Genomic DNA, 20,689 nt, shown 5'->3' with positions numbered 1-20,689 from the left:
AAATTTAAATATTTAGATGCAAGTCATATAGGAACATAATAATTAAGTGACATTAATCACATATAAAAAAGTTTTATTAAAACGAATAGCTCAGAAATTTAGATCTTGCTAGACTAAGCGGTCTGTGGTTATTGTATTAGTTTTCTATTATTGCATAATAAATCACGATTAAACTGAGAAGATTAAATCACAAGTGATTTATATCACAATTTTTTCAGGATAGAAGTCTGGGCATGGTGATGTTGATTCTAGGCTCAGGTTCTTATTCGGTGGAAATCAACATGTTGGCCAGGACTGAAATTCTCATGTGTGTGCAGAGTCAACTTCCAAGGTTGTATGTTGTTGATAGAATTCATTTCCATATGGTGGTACAACTGTGATCTCCCCCCCCCCCCCCCAACTTCCTTCCAGGGACATCTTCAGATCCTGGACTCTGCCCACAGATCCTTGCTGTGGTCTCAGTAGGCACATTTGGTTGCTTTTCTGAAGCCATCCTTTGCATGTCCCTCTAGCTTTCTTCCCTGCGAGAGAAACTCTCTATTTTTAAGGGCTCAGAGGATCAGAACAAATCTATCCAGTCTCCCTATCTCAATATCAATTGATTTTGGAACTGAATTACAGCTGCATAATTTCTTCACAGCAGTTACTTTGATTATTATCACTTCTAAAAATTCTTTTTAATTATGGCAGTTGTTTCAAAGGTGGCTGAGAATATTTCCCCAAGTATGTACATGAGATGTGGCATGTTTTGGGAATAGGGAAGCTGAAATAAAATGATGACTGAGCCAAACGTATTTTCTAAAATATTGTGAATCTACTTAGGACTACAATACAGCTAGAACAGAGAGACATTATGGAATTTAAAGAAATGTCCTACAGCTCAGTTAAAACCACAGTGCATTTTATATTTCCTTATTTTTATAAAGTTTTTGACACATAATTTATGCATCATAGAATTCATGGACTTAAAGTGTACAAGTCACTGCTTTTAAACTGAGATATGTTTCACATACCATAAAATGTACCATTTTAAGGTGAAATATTAGTAGTAATGAATAGATTCAAAATTGTGTTAGCATTACTACTATCTTATTTCAGAACATTTTCATCACCCACAAAGTAAACCCCATCCCTATTAGCAGTAACTCCAATTTCTCTCTTTCTTAGGCTTCTGGAAACCACTAATTGATTACTTGGTGATAGGTGAAATGCTATGTTTTATTTCATCCCTTCTTATGACAGAATATTATTCCATTGTATGGCTATATCACATTTTGCTTATCCATTCAACAGCTGATGGACATCTGGGTTGTTGCCATCTTTGGCTTTATGAAATAATGCTGCTGTGAACATTCAAGTAAAATTGTATAGATATATTGTTTTCAGTTCTTTTGGCTACATATTTAAGAGTGGAATTGCTAGCTCAAATACTAACTCTATGTTTAACATTTTAGGAAATGGTCAAACTATTTTCCGAAGTTGCTGAGCCATTTTTACAATCCCACTAAGAATGTTCCAACTTCAACAGTCCTTGCTAACACCTATTGTCTTTTATCTCTATTTTAGTCACCTCAATGAGTACAAAGTTTATCTGCTTGTTATTTTGGGGGGGTGGGGTACTAGGGATCGAACTTAGGACCTTGCACTTGCGAGGCAGACGGCAGAACCACTGAGCTACATCCCCTGCCCTCTGCTTGTTATTTTTAAATTTGAATTTCCCTAATGGCTAATGATGATGAACATCTTTTCATGTGCTTCTTGACTATTAGTGGATCTTCTTTGGAGAAACCCTTTGCCCATTTTTAGTTGTTTTCTTTTTATTGTTGAGTTCTAAGAATTCTTTATATATTCTGGATGTGGTTTGCAAATATTTTCTCCCAGTTTGTGGTCTGTGTCGCTTGAAGCAAAAAAAGTTCAATTTTGATAACATCTATTTCACTTTTTCTTTAATTGTTTGTACTTTTGATGTCACATCTCAGTATCCATTGCCAAATCCAAGGTAATTTACTTCCATGATATCTACATAATAATGAATCTAATATGAATGAGTGAGGAAATGCATTCCGAGATGAGATGTTTGTGTATGACAAATTGAGTGAGATTAAGTCATTGAAGCAAGGCGTTTCTTTGTGAGGTTTCTCCATGCGGAGGAGTTAATGCCCACATTGGTCCAGCCAGTGTCTACTGTGCACCTCCTACCTTTCGGGTACTGTATAAGTGCAGAGGAGAAAGCTGGGAACAAGACCAGTAATCCGCCCTTATGGAGTCTCCCTCAAGTTGGGTGTGAAACAAAAGAATGACATATAATCAAACTTCAGCAATCGTGATCTGTTGTAAAAAAAAAAAAAAAAGTGGGGTTGGGGATGAGAATGGTTGTGGGGCTTTCATTGGACCAGCGAAAGTGACATTTGAGCAGAGATCTGAACAAAGAGGAGCCTGCAACTGTGATAAGGTTTGGGACACAGGTGCAGGGGCAGGAGAAACACCACGTGGGATGAGAACGCGTTAGCGGGTCTAAGAAAGAGCAAGCCGCTCCGTTTCGGGGGAGACGGAGTGCACAGTGGGAGCGACAGGCGATCGCAAGCCAAAGCCGAAGCCGGGACAGCGGCTGAGGTCCTAAGCACGTGTTAGAGGACTCTCTTGCTGCCTGTCGGTCGGTTCTTTTATTGTCACAAGGCAGTCACCTCATTCCCAGGCTTTCTTGTAACTCTTGATTCCTGGAAAGTACGTATTTGAAGATGAGCTCCTCCCTGGCCTCTTTATGCAGCTGTACCTTGGATTACAGGTCAGGCGAGTCCCAGGGGTCTCGGCCGGCCAGCGCAGGTGCTCGCCTCCTCCTTCATTATTACTTTTTAAATTTAATTTAATTTAACTTTTTCCTCTGCGCAGTCCTTGTCCTTCCCGTGCACGCCCTTCGCCTCTTTCTACCTCTCTCCCGCAGTTCCCCGCCCTTCTTGGACGTTGAGAGCCTAGTCGCACGTACTCTGGTCCTACCGGGACTTGAACCCTCTCTGCTTCTACCAGAGCCTCCAGTAGCTCTCACTTCAGGTCCAGGCCCAAAACCCAGGCCCTGCCTGCGCCTCGCGAGGCCAGGGAGGGTGGGGGCGCGGGCCTCCTCCGCGGCTCCGCCTCCGGGGAGCGGACTCCAGCCCCGCAGCACGGGCTGCGGCAGAGCTGGGCCGGGGCTGGGCAGTCGCCGACTCCTCTCCCAGGAGCTGCCCAGGCGGGCTGGCGCTGCCCGCGACACCGTCCTGCGAGCGACACGCAGCCGGCAGCACGGCGACCCGATCCCCGACTGCCCCAGGTAAGCCCGGTGACTCCACCTTCTTGCCCTTCCCCGCCGAGCGACCTCCGGGGGCTAAGGGTGGACCCCGACGCAGGTGACCTCTCGGTGGCCAAAGCGCGCAGCTTTCTCTGTCCGCGGAGGCAGCTTGTGGTACGGATGCCCGAGTCCGTCTTGCAGAGGCACTGGAAGCTGACGCGTCTTAGGAGTTCGCAGCGAGCGCTTTGCACCTGAACCCTTGGGAACTTTGATCTTGGAAAGGTCGCCAGCGCCCACAAGTGGATGCTGAACGTTCAGGCCTGGGGTCTTTTTCTTAAAGGCTTTAAATTATTAGGTCAATTAACAGATACTATTTTTATGTATGTGTGGTGTACAGAGTGATGTTTGGAGATACGGACCAGAGGTCCATAGCCAGGGGACGGGGGCGTGCTGTAGCATAGACTCACTCCTTGCTTGAGCAGCACCCCAGTCCAACTAATCAGAATCCCTGGCTGCGGAACTCTGGGCATCCACATAAGAATAGGGCAGGAAGCGTTCCCTGCCGAGTGCCAGTGAGAGGGCCGTCTCTGGGCCGCAGCCGCAGCCCTGGGGATTCGGAGAGGAGCCCAGTGGAGGGTCCCGGTTCCACCCTAGAACTACTGGATCGGAAAGCCCGAGGTTGGGGCTCAGCAGTCTGAGATTCAGGGAGTTCCCCAGGTGATGCTAGTGTGCATCCACGTTTGAGAACTGTGGGGTTGGGCTTCAGTCCAGCGAAGGGTAGCCACCTGTAGGTGCTCCTCCACATATGGAAGAGGAGACCACTTTCCCGAAAGTCTTAGGTATTTATCAAGAGAGTTTTGCCAATAACAATAATAATGAACCATTGTGGACTTTGGAGAATACTTTAAAGGATGGAGACTTAATTATCATTTATAGTAGTTGTTATACAGAATTTGTCTTCTTTCTTTAGAAGAGAAAAGGAATTTTTTCCTTTTCTAAAAGTTGAAATAAAACCAAGCAAGAAATATGCATGAATCTTCTGTAATAACATGAATCTTTGGCCCTTGAGGACATAATCCTGCAGCATCATTGCCATCTGTGCAGATTATAGGGTGCATGTGCAGGGCTTTTCTGTTCCCTAAAACAGTTGTGTGTTTAGAGGATTTGTGTCAGTTCTCCCAAATGAAAGAAAACTCAGCATTGCAGATTTCTGGATTATTGAAGTGGACTTTTTTTTTTTCTTCTTTCTTAATAGAGAACTGTGATTTCAAAATTTTGGCCTAAAAAATTCCAGTTGTTTCTGACTCAGTACCAAAATAGAATGACTTTGCAAATGGGTTTAAATGAATTAGAAAAGCTGATATTGGATAGGAAATCTAGACTAGGCCCAGTGCATGTGTGCTTCATTGAGCACAGTGCTGTTTGTACCAAGACTTTCTATACAGAGAATACTTATTTTCCAAGCTGCTATTTTCTTTGCCAATTTGTGACTGAGGGGTGTAGACCTAAGGAAAAAGTACTAGTCTTGTGTTAAGAGAGCTGGGGAAATGTAGATAGTGGTTAGAGGCCTTGTTTTGCTGAAGACTCCTTCAAGACCTCCTGTCTGCTTCTCTGGGCTCTTGGACAGTTTCTTAACTTTCTTGTCTTTAAATTGGGGACTCTGGTAGTGTAATACTTACCCATAGTTCTTACATTGTTGTCGCAATTCAATGAAGTAATGCTTCCAAAATGTCTAGCTTAATAAATCAAATATTTGTTAGCTTAAAAGACACAAAACACGTATGCACATAAAACCAAAAGCCAAAAGCAAAAACCTAACATCCAAATACCAAAATGAAAAAATGTTGATACATGACCAGATTTTCTATTTGGATGCCAATTGTATTTATATACCTTAAAGTTTTCCTTTGTGCCAGAATGTGATTATATAAATCTGATTATTTTTGTAGTTTTATCGCATGCTTTTTATGAAACTTCCTAGAACAAATATTTAGTAGATTCTTTAAATCAATTCTTTAGGTGGCGCAGGATTTCACCTTCTAGTGCAGTTTATAACCTACTACATTCGCATTTTAATAGCCTTACAATCTGGCTCTTCAGAACACCATTCTTTATGAAAGAACAGTCAAGTGACCAGAGAGCATCTGAAAGTAGTACGGCATTACCCCCAAAAGAACAAGTTTAGAAATATTATCTGGTGGGGCTTAGGCTCTTGACGGAGGATAAATGAAAATGTATCCAGTTACATTAAAGTTTGTTCAACAAAGCAAAATGAGAGCACAGAGCAAGAACAAGTCTAAACTGGCAGGAAGCATAGGTAAGGTAATTTAAGAGTTCTTTTTTTCCTTTACTGAAAAAATTTCAAAATGCTTTTTACTACAAACACAGAAAATCAATTCCTTTTACTTTATTTGATTGGAACTGAATATTTGATTGGAACTGATCTGTATAATTCTCTTAGGAACAAATAGTTCCGGTGAAAAATATTTATTTTAAAATTAATCTCAATTCTTTTTTATTTTAATGATAAATTGAATATTGGATTTCTGAGAGTGACTTTTTATGACTTATCTTGCATCTTTAAATGCAAAGGGCCATAATTGCTTATTTCCAAACCTCTGTGATTTCTGGAAGACTAAAAATGAGTCAAGTTTCACCATATAAGCATCTTAATACCGCTTCCACTCAGGAAATCCAGTCTTCATTAGGATACTTTAAAAATTACAGCTTAATGTTTTAAACATGTGGACTCATACACAAAACCAAAAACCAAAATCAAAACCTAACCCTCCAAATACCAAATTGAAAATGTGTTGAATGAAATTGAATGGAATTAGAATGGAATGTTACTAAATTAAATGTAATCACAACTCATTGTAAGTAGGGTTTTCTGTTTGGCTCGTTATGGAATTAATAAGAAAATAGCAAGATCAGAGGCACATCTCTTGATGAAAAAAAGAAGGCATGTGGAAGCAAATTGAAACTCTCAGTAATCAAATTATGTGTTCTGGATAATGTAAGGGAAGAGAGAAGAGTCTGTGATGTCGCAATGAGGGTGACAGACGTGGCAGCACTACTTGTAGTGAGTGGCCAATTAGAAATAGTCAATATTGCGATGCCTCCTGGTGGCCCTTATGACTCTGCATTGTTGGAACAAGGCCCAGAGTGAAATCAAGAAGTCAGCTTAATTGTACTCTGTTTATGTACCCTGGCTCATGTAGAAAAGTTTTGATGAGAGTTACCTGCTATTTGTTTACATTCATGTTCTCGCCCCTCTGTGTTTCACCATGGATACTTTTACTATTTAGGCCAATCTTGAAACTCTCTTGGGTAAATCACAGGAAATGGATACATGTTTTCATTTTGTATTTATTATCTTTCGATATACAGTATTTTTCATCATGCAATAGTAAATCTTTAGCTTGATTCATTATCATTCTTGTGAGAAACAAAGTTGAAATGTTTATTTCTAGCATGTGGTTCAGTCTCAGTTGAAGAAAAAATCTTTTTTTTTTCTTTTCTTTTTGAGACAGGGTCTTGCTGTGTAGTTCAGGCTGGATTGAACTCACTATGTAGCCCAGGTTGGGCTTGAACTAGCAGTGATCCTCCGGCTTCAGCCTCCCAAGTGCTGAGATTACAGCCGTGCACCACCACGCCCAGCCTTCACATGAAGAAAATTAACCATGGAGGCTGAGTCCTCTGATTTCCTGAATAGACTCGTGGTTAAAGTCACACTGGCCAGATTGTCCAGTCTTGAATTCTGGCCCTGTCAATTATCAGTTGTCTGGGCTTGGACAAGTTCCATAATTTGGATTATAGTACCTACCTCAATGGGGTGTTGTGAGGAGTAAATGAGTTAACATATGTAAAGTCCTTAGAGGAATACCAGTTGGCTTGTAGTAAATGTTTAATAAGTATCTGCTCTTATTTCACATTGGGCATTACTGAGCAGTTTCAGCTGAAGATCTCCCTTTTGTTTTTACCTCTGAAACTGGGATCCTAAATTCAAATAGTAATTAAGGCCATATATATATATATATATATGTTCATTTCATGGGTTTTTGTGTTTAGCTTGTGGGAGAACTTGTTTCAGGATAAATGACATATTTCAAGACAGCACTTTGAACAATACTGCTCAAGGTCCCAAATGATGCTGCTACTCTGGCCAGAGGGGACACTTTGAAATGGCTGCTGTGATCCACTGTTCCCAACTCAACTGCACACTGGAATCACTTGAGAACCTTTGAAGAGACTCTTCTGTGTTGGAGTGTTTTGGAATTTATTGTGAAAAGCAGAAATCTTATGTTCTGTATAGAACGGTTCTCTTTTTTTTGGTACCAGGGATCGAACTCGGGTCCTGGCACTTGTGAGGCAGGCGGTGGAACCACTGAGCTAAATCCCCAGCCCTAGAAAGGTTCTTAATACGTTTGCTCATTAATTCTATGCATGGGTTTCCTGCATACTCATAAAATTGTAGAAATAGAAATAGAGATACTTGAGTTTGTGTAATGTAAGTGAGGAAAAGAGGCTTGGAGGTATCAATATCATTCTTAGCTAAGGGCTCATGAGCAGTTACTGGTAGCACTGGGTAAGAGCTCCCATTTCCTGTGTTCTACTAGGTACATTTTTCATTCAACTATGTGGCCTTTTGAAACATCAAATAATGATGACAAGAGGCACATAATCTAAATTATAGAGTGCTTTTAGAATACTATTATTATGCATGTCATACTTAGCCCTGTTTAATTTCAGGAATATTTATTTAAAACTTCCTTAATGAAAAAGAAGTGAAAGCAATATCTTTATAATCCCAAGGAAATAAATCTATGTCTATCAATTATGAAAAGGTTAATTTTTTATTTTGTATGATTTGTCCTTTCAAAAGATTCAGCTTAGACTTTTCCCTTTGTTGTTTCTTCAGCATTTTGGTTTTTACTAATGAAACACTCAGAGATGTCTTTGAGAATTTCAAGGAATGTTGATGATTTTTTCAAGTTCAAGTTTGGTGACCTTCTGGGAATCTTGCCAGTTGCTTGTGTTTGATTCAGTGCTTAGTTATTGTTTTGACTTGCCTTGTTTTAATCTAGGTCTAGAGAGCCATTATTGCAGTATTATGTTACTTATTAATTATTTGTTTGCTGTAGTTATTGGTATTAAGAAGAAAAGATTAAGGACCAAGAAAATTTCCCTTTTTGTATGTCAAAGTGAAAAGAAGTTCTTATGAATTTTAAGATGGATAGAAAGTTTCTTCCTCTAAAAATACTCTTTGAAAATGTGGTTTATATTTTTATTATATAACTAGGAAATAAGAACATTCAAAGCATTGTATTATGTTTGCAAATCTATAGATGATTCAGTGATTGAGATCTATACTTAAAATTTTAAATCTTACTGTGTATGTATTTTGCTACTTTATTAGGAAGAGAGAGCTTGATTCTTCTTGTAGCACGTGATAGGCAAGTGTCCCCAGCTGTACCCAGGAGAGAGAATATGCAGATATGGTGGGGTGGGAGGATCATTCCTGGTGAATGTCCAGTAATTCATCAAATAGGAATAAGTACCTACTGAGTGTGTGGATCTCCTAGGCCAGGGGAATTCAGACAAAAAGTTGCCAAGTTCTGATTAGTAAGTATGTTCATAGCCAATTTTAAGTTTTCTTTTTTCAAATGGAAAACTTCTCCGAATTTATTATGTAAAGAAAATATTTGATAAATATTTTGAGTTGAAAAACATGAAAGGCAATACAGTGCTGATTTAAATTTTGACAAATCAAGCATAGCATGTCTCATTCAATTTCTCCTCAAATGGTTTGACTCTCACTTGCCATAAAGCCATGTGTCAATCTTCAGAAAGGTTCTATATGATTCGAAGTTGTATCTTGGCAAGAAGTAAAGAGATTATCATAGGCAAAAGTATTGTGGAGAAGATAATTTTCCAGGGTTCTCAGAATGCAGGAAAGTCTCTCCTACTTCCTTTAGAAAAATCATTTTTCCCTTAGGCATTCTGCCTTTTGATCATGTTACAGCTCTTTTTACTTCTGTCTGTGTTGAAGTCACTTGTTAGGTAGCTCATATGGGCTGAAGTTTGAAGGAAAAATATTGACAGAAAGTGAGATATAAACTATAAAGTAGGGATAATGTGTCTTAGATTAGACTACTAAAACAAACCACTAACACATGGGTGGCTTTAAACAGCAGAATTTACTTCTTTTTTTTTTAAATGAATTTTATTGGTGCATTTTAGGTATACAATATGACATTCATCATTGGAAATTTGCACCTTTACATAATCTCTCTTAGATCTTATGTTTTCCCCATTCCCCTGCCCTCCCCTTCAACCCCTCCATCCCTGCCTATTTACAAGGACTTTGTTTCCCTTTATTCATTTTCTCATATTAATTCCATTCACTTCTTTCCTTTCCCCTACCCCTCCCACTTCCCCTTCCCCTCTGTGCCTTTTCTTCCTATTTCACATTATCAATTATACCTTTTAGTCCTTATTTGCACTTTCAGTTTCTCACAATAGAGAAACTATTCAGTATTTACACGTGTGTCCTATTTATTTCAGTTAAGAGCATTCCCTCAATGTGCATCCATTTAGCTATAAATGTCTCTAATTTCTCATTTTTTATTGCAGAGTAGTATTTCATTTTATTTAAAAACCCTACATTTTCTTTATCCAATCTCCAGTTGATGGGCAATTGGGCTGCTTCCAAGTTTTAGTTATTACAAATTGTGCTGCTATGAACATGGGTCCACATATATCACTGTAGTATGCTTCTTTTAATTCTTTAGGGAAGATACACAGTAGGGGAATAGCTGGGTCAAATGGGACTTCCAGTCCTAGTTTTTGAGGTATTTCTGTACTGATTTCCACAGTGGTTGCACCAGTCTACACTCCCACCAGCAGTGGAGCAGGGTTCTTCTTTCTCCACAGCCCCGCCACCATTTGTTATCGGTTGATTTCATAATAACAGCCATTCTTTCTGGGGTGAGGTGGAATCTCAGAATTGTTTTCTAATAGCAGACATTCTTTCTGGAGTGAGGTGGAATCTCAGCATTGTTTTCATTTGCATCTCTCAAATGACCAGTGATGTTGAACATTTTTTCATATGTTTATTTGCTGTTTCTACTTCTTTGTCTGAGAAATGTCTGTTCATTTCATATGCCCATTTTTTGGATTCAGTCTTTAAATTTAGGAGGTCTTATTTTTTTAAGTTCTTTATAGATTCGAGTTAGGAGGCCTTTGTCTGATGAATAGCAGGTGAAAATGTTTTCCCACATTATGGGTGGTCTCCTCACACTGCTGGTGGTTTCTCTTGCTGTGTAGAAGCTTTTTAATAAGAAGAGATCCCAGTTGTTGATTGTGCTAGTTCACGGGCAACTGAGGTTTTGTTCATAAAATCTTTTCCTACACCAATGTCTTCAAGAGTTCTACCTAACTTCTGTTCCAGCCAGTTCAGTGTTTCTGTTTTAATATTTAAATCTTTAATCCATATTGATTTTAGTTTAGTGCATGGCAAGAGATATAGGTCTAATTTTAGTCTTTGGCAAGTTGAAACCCAAATTTTGCAGCATCATTTATTAAAGAGGCTATCTTTGCTCCAGCAGGGGTGTTTGGCTCCTTTGTAAAAGAAGAGCTGGCTGAGTATGTCTGGAGTTGTTTCTGCATCTTCTAATCTGTTCCACTGATTCTTAGTTCTGTTTCTTTGCCAGTACCATGCTGTTTTTATCACAGTAGCTTTGTAATATAGTTTCAAGTTGGGGGTTGTGGTACCCTCTGCCATGTCTCTGTTGCCTAGAATTGCTTTAGCTATTCTAGAGCTCCTCTTGTTCCAAATGAATTTTGGGATTGTTTTCTCAAGGTCTGTGAAGTATGCTGCTGGGATTTCAATTGGGATTGCATTGAATTTATATAGCAGTTTTGGACGTATGGCCATTTTCACTATGTTGATTCTTCCTACTCATGAGCAGTGGATGTCTTTCCATTTTCTGATATTGGCTTCAATCTCTCTTTTCAGAGTGCTACAGTTTACAGAGAGGAGGTCTTTGATTTCTTTTATTAGGTCGATTCCTAGGTATTTCAGTTTTTTGGATGCTATTTTGAAAGCAGTTGTTTTCCCTATTTCTCTCTCACTGTGTCTGTTGTTCATGTAGAGGAAAGCTATTGTTTTTTTTCAGTTATTTTACTGAATTTGGTTATAAAGTCTAGAAGACTTTCAGTGGAGTTCTTGCAGTCTTCTATATAGAGTATCATGTCATCTGAAAATAATGGCAATGTGACTTCTTCACTTCCTATCTTTATTCCTTTTATTTCTTTCTCTTGTCTAATTGCCTTGGCTAATGTTTCCAAAACTATACTGAACAGGAGTGGTGAAAGTAGACATGCTCGTCTTGTTCCTGATTTTCATGTGAAGGATTTCAGTTTCTGACCACTTAGTATAATATTGTGTGTTGGTTTTTCATAGATGGCTTTTATCAGATTGAGGTAGAGATCATCTGTTCCATTTTTTTGTGGGATTTTTATCATAAATGCATGTTGGATTTTGTTGAATGCTTTTCTGCATCTATTAAGATGATCATATGGTTTTGTCCTTGGCTCTATTGATATAGTGTATTACATTTATTGATTTGCATATGTTGAACCATCCCTGCATCCCTGTGATGATTCCCACATGGTCAGGGTGTATGATCTTCTTGATGATCTTCTGCATTCTATTTGCCAGTATCTTAGTAAGGATTTTTGCATCTATGTTCATTAGTGAGATTGGCCTGTAGTTGTCTTTTCTGGTTGTGTCTTTCTCTGTTTTGGGGATCAAGGTGATGCTTGCTTCCAGGAATGAATTTGGGAGTATTGCTTCCATTTCAATTTCAGTGAAGAGTTTAAACAGTAGTGGCAGTAGTTCTACAAATGTCTTGTAGAATTCTGCAGTGAAGCCATCAGGACCTGGACTTTTCTTAGTTGGTAAGTTTTTAATTACACTTTCAATTTCATTGATTGATATTGGGTTGTTTAGAATTTTTAGGTCTTCATTCAACTTTGATAATTCATACATATCTAGGAATCTGTCCATTTCTTCTGTGTTTTCCATCTTATTGGTGTATAGGTTCGTGAAGTAGGTATTGATGATCCTCTGGATTTCTGCTGGGTGTGTTGTAATTTCACCCTTTTCATTCCTAATTGCGTGGATTTGGACCTTTTCTTTCCTTTCTCTGATAAGGTTGGCTAAGGGTTTGTCAATTTTCTTTATTCTTTCAAAGAACCAACTCTTGGCTTCATTGATTTTTTGTATCATTCTCTTAGTCTCCATTGCATTGATTTCTGCTCTGATCTTTATAATCTCCTCCTTTGTATGACCTTTGGGTTTCTCCTGTTCTCTTTCTAGAAGCTTTAGTTTCAGCATCAGATTGTTTAATTAGGCTTGCTCTGTTTTCCTAATATGAGTAATTATTACTATGAATTTCTCTAGTAAGACTGCTTTCATTGTGTCCCATAGATTCTGATATGTTTGTTGTCATTGTTATTTAATTGTTAGAACTTATTTCTTCTTTAATTTCCTCTGTGACCCATTGATTATTCAGAAGTGTGTTGTTCAGTTTCCATGTGTTTATGAAATTCTTGCAGTTTCTTTTGCTATTGATCTCCAATTTCATTGCACTCTGGTCTGATAATATACAGGGGATCACTTCAGTTCCTTTGCACTTACTTAAACTTGTTCTGTGAGCGAGTATGTGGTCTATTTTGGGGAACGACCTGTGTGCAGCTGAAAAGAATGTGTATCCTGATTTTGTGGGGTGGAACTCTCTGTAAACATCTGTTAAGTTTATTTGTTCAAGTTTATTTGTTTATTTGTTAAGTTTATTTGATTGAGTTCTAGTATTTCGTTCCCGTTTTTTGTCTAGTTGAGCTATCTATTTGTGACAGTGGGGTGTTGAGGTCCCCCACTACTATTGTATTAGTGATTATTTGATTTTTCAAGTCCATTAGTATTTGTTTTATATAGTTGAGTGCACTAGTATTTGGTGCATATATATTTATGATTGTCATCTCTTCCTCTTGGATTGTTCCCTTTACAAGGATGTAGTGTCCTTCTTTGTCTCTCTTAATCAGTGTTGGTTTGAAATCCACTTGATCTGACAAACTTTCAGTCTATGAGTTTCATTTTGAATTAAGTGTGTTTTCTGAATGCCGCATATTGTTGGATCTTGCTTCTTGACCCATTCTGTCAGTCTATTTCTTTTGATTGGTGAATTGAGACTGTTAACATTGTTAGTTATAACTGATATGTATTGACTTATCATTGTCATGACTTTTTCTTTTTGTTGAATTTTCCCTAGGATATTGTCTAAAATTTTTTGGAGTTTGATTTGGTATTCATGACATTCCTAAGGTGCTCTTTGTCATGAAAGTATTTTGTTTTCCATCAGTTTTGAAAGAGAATTTTGCAGGGTACATCAATCTGGGTTGGAGGCTGTTTTTCTTTAGGCCTTGAATCATGTCATTTCTAGCTCTTTTTGCCTTGAGGGTTTGAGTTGAGAAGTTTGCTGTGATTCTGATAGGCTTTCCTTTATATGGGTTTGTTTCTTTTCTCTAACTGCTTGTAGAATTTTGTTCTTTTGTTGGGTTTCTGGAATCTTAACTATTATATGCCTATGTGTAGATTTTTTTTTTTTTATCAAGGATATTTGGAGTCCTATATGCCTCACTTATCTGTATGTCAAGTTGTTTTCCCCTCCTTGGGAAGTTTTGTGCCATCACTTCTGTGAACAGTTTTTTTATGCTGTCTACATTCCCTTGTATTTCTTCATTGACTCAGATCAGTCTTATGTTCTTCTTTGTATTGTCTAGCATTTGCTGGATTGATTTCTCGTGATCCCTTACAATTTTCAACGAATTTTTCTTTTCCTGGTCACTAATTGCAATCTTTATCTGAAATTCTGTTCTCACATTGGCTCATTCTGCTGTGTAGACTTTCAATGGAGTTTTTGATCTCTTGGAAATCTGTTTGTATGTGTTTTATGGATTCCATTTGTTTCCTATGTTGGGATTCCATCATGTTCCTCAGCTCCTCTATTTTTTTATCTGTGTCCTCTCTAGATTTATTAATCATGTCTTGTAGTATGGGCACAATCTCTGCTGTTATCTGAGAAATTATTTTGGTTTCATTTTTTCCAGATCCTCTTTTGGTGCTAGTTCAGGGATTCCAGGTGTTTGAGTATCAGAGTATTCCATCTCATTTCCCTTTGGGGTTGCTGTGGGTGTTCTGGAAGTCTGGTTTTGAGGCTTGTTTACATGTCTTCTCATTTCATTGCGGGGAGGTGCTGTTAGTGCCTGCATGGCTCACCTCCTCTGTTCTGGGAGCAGTGAAACAGAGGACTGGAATCCCTTTCCTCTGGGATGGGAGTGGTGGAACAGTGGCCCAGAAGGCCCTACCTCTGGGCTGGGAGCAGTGAAAAGGCTGCCTGGAAGCACCTTCCTCTGGGCTGGGAGTAGGGGTACGATGGCCCAGAAGCCCCTTCCTCTGTCACAGGTGTTCATTTGGTGAGAGACATCCTTTTGACTGGGGCAGACTGGCAGCCTGGCTCGAGGCAGGCAACTACATGCTGCAGATGGATCTCAAGAGGCGGCATTGACTAATCCAGAGGGCAGTGGGCTCCACTGGGGCCGAACATGGTCATGGCTGAGGGCGGGTGGCCCGAGCACGGAAGAAGAGCAGAGGTGGCAGTGGAGCCTAGAACCCATCCCTGACTGCCAAGGCCAGACCCAGATGGTCCATTTGTTGATTCTTGATGCTCTTTATTGTGTAGTTGTGATTCTGTTCATAAAGTCCTCATCTATGCTTCTGTGTTTAGGAGTTTTACTTATTTTCTCATCTAGTGGATTGTTTGTGTTTTGATATCTAGTCTTTTGATCCGTTTTGATTTTATTTTAGTACATGGTGAAAGATGTAGGTCTAGATTCAGTCTTCTCACAGCAGCACGTGTTTGAATGTGCACTGAGGATGGATGTTACCACAAATGATGAGTAATGAAATAACACATCTTTTCCTTTCAAGAAAGTTGTATATTTTTTTATATGATGCCTAAAGCAGTTTCTCTTTGGCTTCCATGTAGGGATTATATAATTTTTTTTCATTAGTCTTTTCCACACTTGAAAAAAAATTTTGATTCTGAAATATGGGGTTTTTTGGAGAGAAATCATATTTATATGAGTAATCAAATCATATTTTTGAGCTTTAAATTACATGTTTCCCAAAATGTTAACAGTTATGTTTGGGTGGCAAGATGATAGATTTTCCCCTATTTTTTCTTTTCTCTAGCTTTTAATTCCCATAGATTAATTTTATAATACAAAATGAATATATAATTATGTGTTTTCTAGTTGGAACATTTGGAATTTGAAATCTGAGTTCCCATACAAATGACTGTTGAGAGTGTTTCTGTAATTAATTCATGTTTGCAAAATTCATAAGTACATGTTGTGCCTGATGTACATTTAAGTGCAAAACACACAAAAACTAAAATCTGGCTGAAATTATATGAGCTTTTTAAAAAAACAAAATAATGGTTAGTTCTTGTGAATACAGAAAACTTATATATGCTAATACACTGAGAACAGACACTTCCTATGGGGTACATAAGTAGGATTTGGCCTTTTAAAGGTTAATTTACTATCAAGTAAGAAATCATAGGACCTACTTCATAGCATGGACATGTTTAAATAAAACAATACATACATGATGCTTGGCAGACAAAAAGTACCCAAGTAAGGTCAGGTTAGTTACTGTCATATTAATATATTCCCTACTTCTAAGCTTTTTCACACTTACATTTGGATACTTATCTTTTGGAAGGCTTCTTAGGGTGGGAATACCCTTCATATACCTAGGTCATGGAGCAGATGCAAATACAGATTTCAGCCATTATCCACATTATACTGAGGGAAAGGAGAGAGAGTGAGGCTGAGGAGGGGGAGGTGTCTTCTGAAGTTGACAATGGACTGGCAGCTCCAACTAAGATTTTTGAGACAAACTTCTTGTGCCTGCAAGTACCAACTCTGAAGTATGTGAGGTGGTCACCCATTGCCAGATGCGATGGTTCTAGATCACTGCAGTGGTTGGATGGAATTGAAGATATCCTCAAGTCTTTCATGCAACTATAGGTGGTTTGTCATGAGCTTTAAGATTTAGTAACTCTAGTAACTCTATAACTTTTGATCAAGGTCATAGATATCTCATGTCTTAAATTTATGAAAGTTAGAAGACAGCTTTTTGTCTAAGCAGGTGCCTCCCTGGGTTTCAGTGTCCAGTGTTTCCTCAGCCAGATGCCTTCAAACCCCTGCAGCCCAGACTTGAGTGCATATGTATGGGATATGCATTAATCCATCCATGCAGTAAATATTTATTCAGCCTGTTCCATAGAGTAGCAGGTAATAAGACACAATTCCTGTTCTCTTAAGCCAGTTTCTCCCGTGGATGCCCTGGGATGTCATGGTTGGTTGGCATCCTATGAAGCTCCTAACCCAAATCAACTGCTGCTGATAGTGGGGTATTTTGAGGAGGTTGCTGACTGCCTTTGCACTCACTAATGTGAAGGTTTATTATTGGAGTCTGCAGTCGGATCTGTGGTCTCTTCACATCTGTGTGATGTCTATATATATAATGGAATCAGTTTCTTTTTTTCTTTTTTTTGGTACCAGGGATCAAACTCAGAACCTTGCACTTGCAAGGCAGGTGCCAGAACCACTGAGCTAAATCCCCAGCCCATCTATATATATAATGAACACAAGCTTCTGCACAGTATTTAGACCAAGCAGGAATTCTGTTAATCAAAAACAAAATAAAAAGTCATGGTGAATTGAGCGGAGTTCACTGAGACTTAACAGAAGGAAGGTGTGGAAGCATCAGGGAAATTGGAATCAATTATTTTTGTACTATACATCTCAGATCATTGAAAAAAATGTAAATATTTTTCATCTCTGATTCATTCTAAATTAGTCAACTAAATGAATGTCTTGCCAGTTAACTATGTAGAATACTTTGAGCCTTTGGTGCATCTGTGTTTCCTTCCCTGTGTCTCCAAATATTTTTAATTTTAGTTGGGTAGTGTAATTTCATATTAGATGGTTTTTGGCCAGACCTAATGTTATTAAATACTATGCTTGAGTAATTCAATAAGTTTATGCATTTTAAATATTTTTACACCATGTGGGATGTGGTTGTTAGTTGAATTCCAAGTCTCTCTTCCAATACCCTGATATATTTTTGAGCTTTGGGCCTAAAACAGCCTAAGTAAGATTAGAGAAGCAATTACAATTTTAAAATTTTCAAACTTGATTTAAGTACTGGTGAATTAGATGAAAAATGAATGTTTTAAATTTTTTCTTTTCCACTATTCCATTCTATCCCCCAAAGATAAGCATTAATTATAAGAAGAAAATTTCCTTCTCCTTTTTTTCAGTTTTATAACTGCAAATTCATAGGGGAGGCAAACCAGTTTTCCCCAAGGGAGAGTCCTCAGGGAGTTTACTATGGACAGCAAGCTTTCCAAACTACAATGAAGAAGAGATGTAGACTGTATTGGGAGAGTGCAGGACTTTGCTACTGCCTGTCATTGTAGGCTCTAGAGAATTTCAATTTTGGCTTTATTCCTTCACAATCTTTCATCTCCTGAGATTTTTGTTATCTTAGGGCTATCAGTTGGTATGTTCTAAGGGAAAAGAGGAAAGAAAAAGAATATATTTTATCATCTACAAAAACTGCAAAAATAGATTTTGTTTTTCTTAATCACTTTTCTCATTAAAAGTTGTTATTGTTTTGGTCTAAAACGTTCCACATAAGTCTTATGAGTCCAGAGGTGGGGATTTTGGAAGGCGGTTGGATCATGAGGGCACTCTACTCAGAAGTGGGTTAACTTGTTGATGAGTTCACACCTGAATGTACTTTTGAAAAGTGTGGTCTGGTTAGAGGAGGTCAGTCATGGGGGGTGTGACCTAGAAGGGTGTATTCCTGCCCAGGCTCCTCCCTTTTCTCTCTGATTCCTGGGCTCCATGGATTGTATAGTTCTCCTCCACCCTGCCTGTCTACCATGTTGTTTCTGTTTTGGAACCAGCTGGCCATGATGGACTGAAATCTCCAAAACCGCAATCAAAGCTAAACCTCTTCTGTTTTAAGTTGTAAGTATCTGGTATTTTGTCCCAGTGGTGGAAGAGTGACTAATACAGAAAACTGATACCAGAGGAGTGGAGTGGTTGCCATGATTATACTTGATCATGTGGTTCAGAAGTCTTTGGAACTGGTTCATGGGAGATGGTGGGAAAGTTTTGGGATGTAGTATAGAAAAGCCCTAAAATGCTGTAAGCAGAGATTGATGGGTGATTCTGGTCAGAGTTTAGAAGACCAGCCTGATGATAAGAATGTGGACCCATAAGGTATCAGGCTTCAGATAGGAAGGAAAACTCTATTGGAAATGAAACTGGGAGCCATTTGTGTCTCATTCTGGCAAAGAACTTGTCTACATTTTGCCCATGTCTTGAGAATTTACAGGAGACTGAATTTAAAGGTGGTAGAATAATTAATCTGATGGGGAGAATTTCAAGGCAGACCATCATGCAGGCTGTTGCATAATGCTGGTTGCTTTTAGCTAGGCCTACAATGAGAATCAGGAGCAAAAAGCAGAGATGAGGGCTGGGGATTTAGCTCAGTGGTTCCAGCACCTGCCGCACAAGTGCTAGGTCCCAAATTCAATCCCTGGTACTGGGGGCAAAAAAAAAAAAAGCAGAGGTGAAAGATGTGAAAAATTTAGTTTAGAGAGGAAGCACATGTGAGGCTGTGGTCATAGAAGGTGTTGTTCCTGAAAAGATTATTGTTGTTAAAAAGATGCCAACTAGACAAGTGTGGTAGCACATGCCTTAATCTTAGCAATCTTAGAGGCTGAGGCAAGAGGATCACAATTTTGAACCTACCCTGGGCAACTTGACAATTTGCTGAGGCTTTGCTTCAAAATAAAAAGTAAAAAAAGGAGTTGGAGATGTAGCTCAGTGTAAGGGCCTTGGATTCAATCCTAAGTACCCCTCCTCTCCAAAAAAGTGCACCAGCACAATAGAGAAGATGCCTTGAGGGTATGTCCTGAATTAGCCAGACCACACCCATTGTAAATTCAGGAGTATAAAATGTAAACTTGTTGAAAGACTTTGTTTTGAGAAGAGAGCACAAGGGAATTCTGCTCACTCTGGACCACCTAGAGAAATATATAACCAAGTTTGGCAATCCAGGCACTAAGTAGCCGCTGTAACTATGGTCCAGGGGGCCATGGCTAGTGCTTGAGCTGACATTAGAACTTGATGTCATCCATGTGATGCAGGTTTTACAGGCATGCAGAATGCAAGAGTTGTAGGGTCCTGGAGACATCCACCCAGATGTCAAAGGAGGAACTGAGAGGTCTGGGAGTGTGTTACACAGAGGGCAATTAATGAAGTTGTGAGAGTATAGCTAAAGTTACAGTGGAGACCCCAGGAAGTTGGAGATACCAACAACATGGAATGTCTGGTAAGAAAAGCTACAGCCAGTGATTGTAGCCATCCTAAGAATGACACTGTGCACTGCAACCAGTGAAGCCCCAGGGACAGGGCTGCCCATGTGCTTTGGAGCTCACATCTTGCCACCACATGCCTTGGGAGCTGGACATAAAGCTACAGGATGCAATATTTTGTTCTTGTTGTGGTCTGATTTTTTTTCTGTGCCCCCATTCCTCCCTTTTGGAATGGGGATATTTACCCTGTGCCATTGCATGTTGCAATATTTAACTCTCTTTTTTGGGTTTTACCAGGTCCCATAGTTAAGAATAGGCACATAGGGACCCACAAAGAAGCCATCTCTGTGTATTTTACTACTTTCATGGAACTATATTCATAAAATCAGGAATATATGCTCTATGAAAAACAAGAGATGTGATGAATCAGAAAGTTTAATTTTAATTGTGACTAGGTCATTAGTAGATTGAGCATGACCCCAGGTTGCTTATGTTATAGTTGTGGGATGTGGCATTTTATTTTATTTTTTGGTACCGGGGATCAAACTTGGGTCCTTATACTTGTGAGGCAGGTGGCAGAACCACTGAGCTAAATCCCCGGCCTGAGATGTACCATTTTAAATAAAATTCTTAGGAAGGAAAATGTACTGCTTGTAATTGACCTCTAAATGGTATAATATTCAAGGCAAGGATTGTGGAATATATCCGTTTTTGTTATGATTTGTTTTGTAGAGTTACTGGGCTTGAGAAGCTTCTGGAAGCATAGTTCAGTTGGACAAATGGTTCACTTTAGACATACACTCTGGTCAATAGAGCTGGAAAGTATCTTACAAAAAATTGAATAATTGTTGTTTGAAGTGCTTCTATTGTTCATTCAATAATAGTTGGTGCATCAGGC

The 20,689-nt window shown here is 38.9% G+C and overlaps 1 protein-coding gene across 2 annotated transcripts in view; it reads left to right on the top strand.

Moving 5' to 3' along the window:
* Positions 1-3,080: 3,080 nt before the first annotated feature.
* Positions 3,081-20,689, top strand: part of Col21a1 (collagen type XXI alpha 1 chain) — a 246,373-nt gene continuing 228,764 nt past the window's right edge. Inside the window, exon 1 of one of the 2 annotated variants that reach the window (XM_087196008.1) lies at positions 3,081-3,304. The gene's annotated coding sequence lies outside the window, so the exon portion shown is untranslated. The remainder of the gene's footprint in view (positions 3,305-20,689) is intronic. The other variant, XM_087196007.1, reaches the window with a different exon arrangement.

This window comes from Heterocephalus glaber, unplaced genomic scaffold, assembly GCF_053883595.1.
Source record: "Heterocephalus glaber isolate CG9 unplaced genomic scaffold, H.glaber_assembly_v1.0 deba00001610, whole genome shotgun sequence".
NCBI lineage: Eukaryota > Metazoa > Chordata > Mammalia > Rodentia > Bathyergidae > Heterocephalus > Heterocephalus glaber.
Note: the sequence above shows the minus strand (reverse complement) of the source record. Positions and strands in the feature narration are given on the sequence as shown.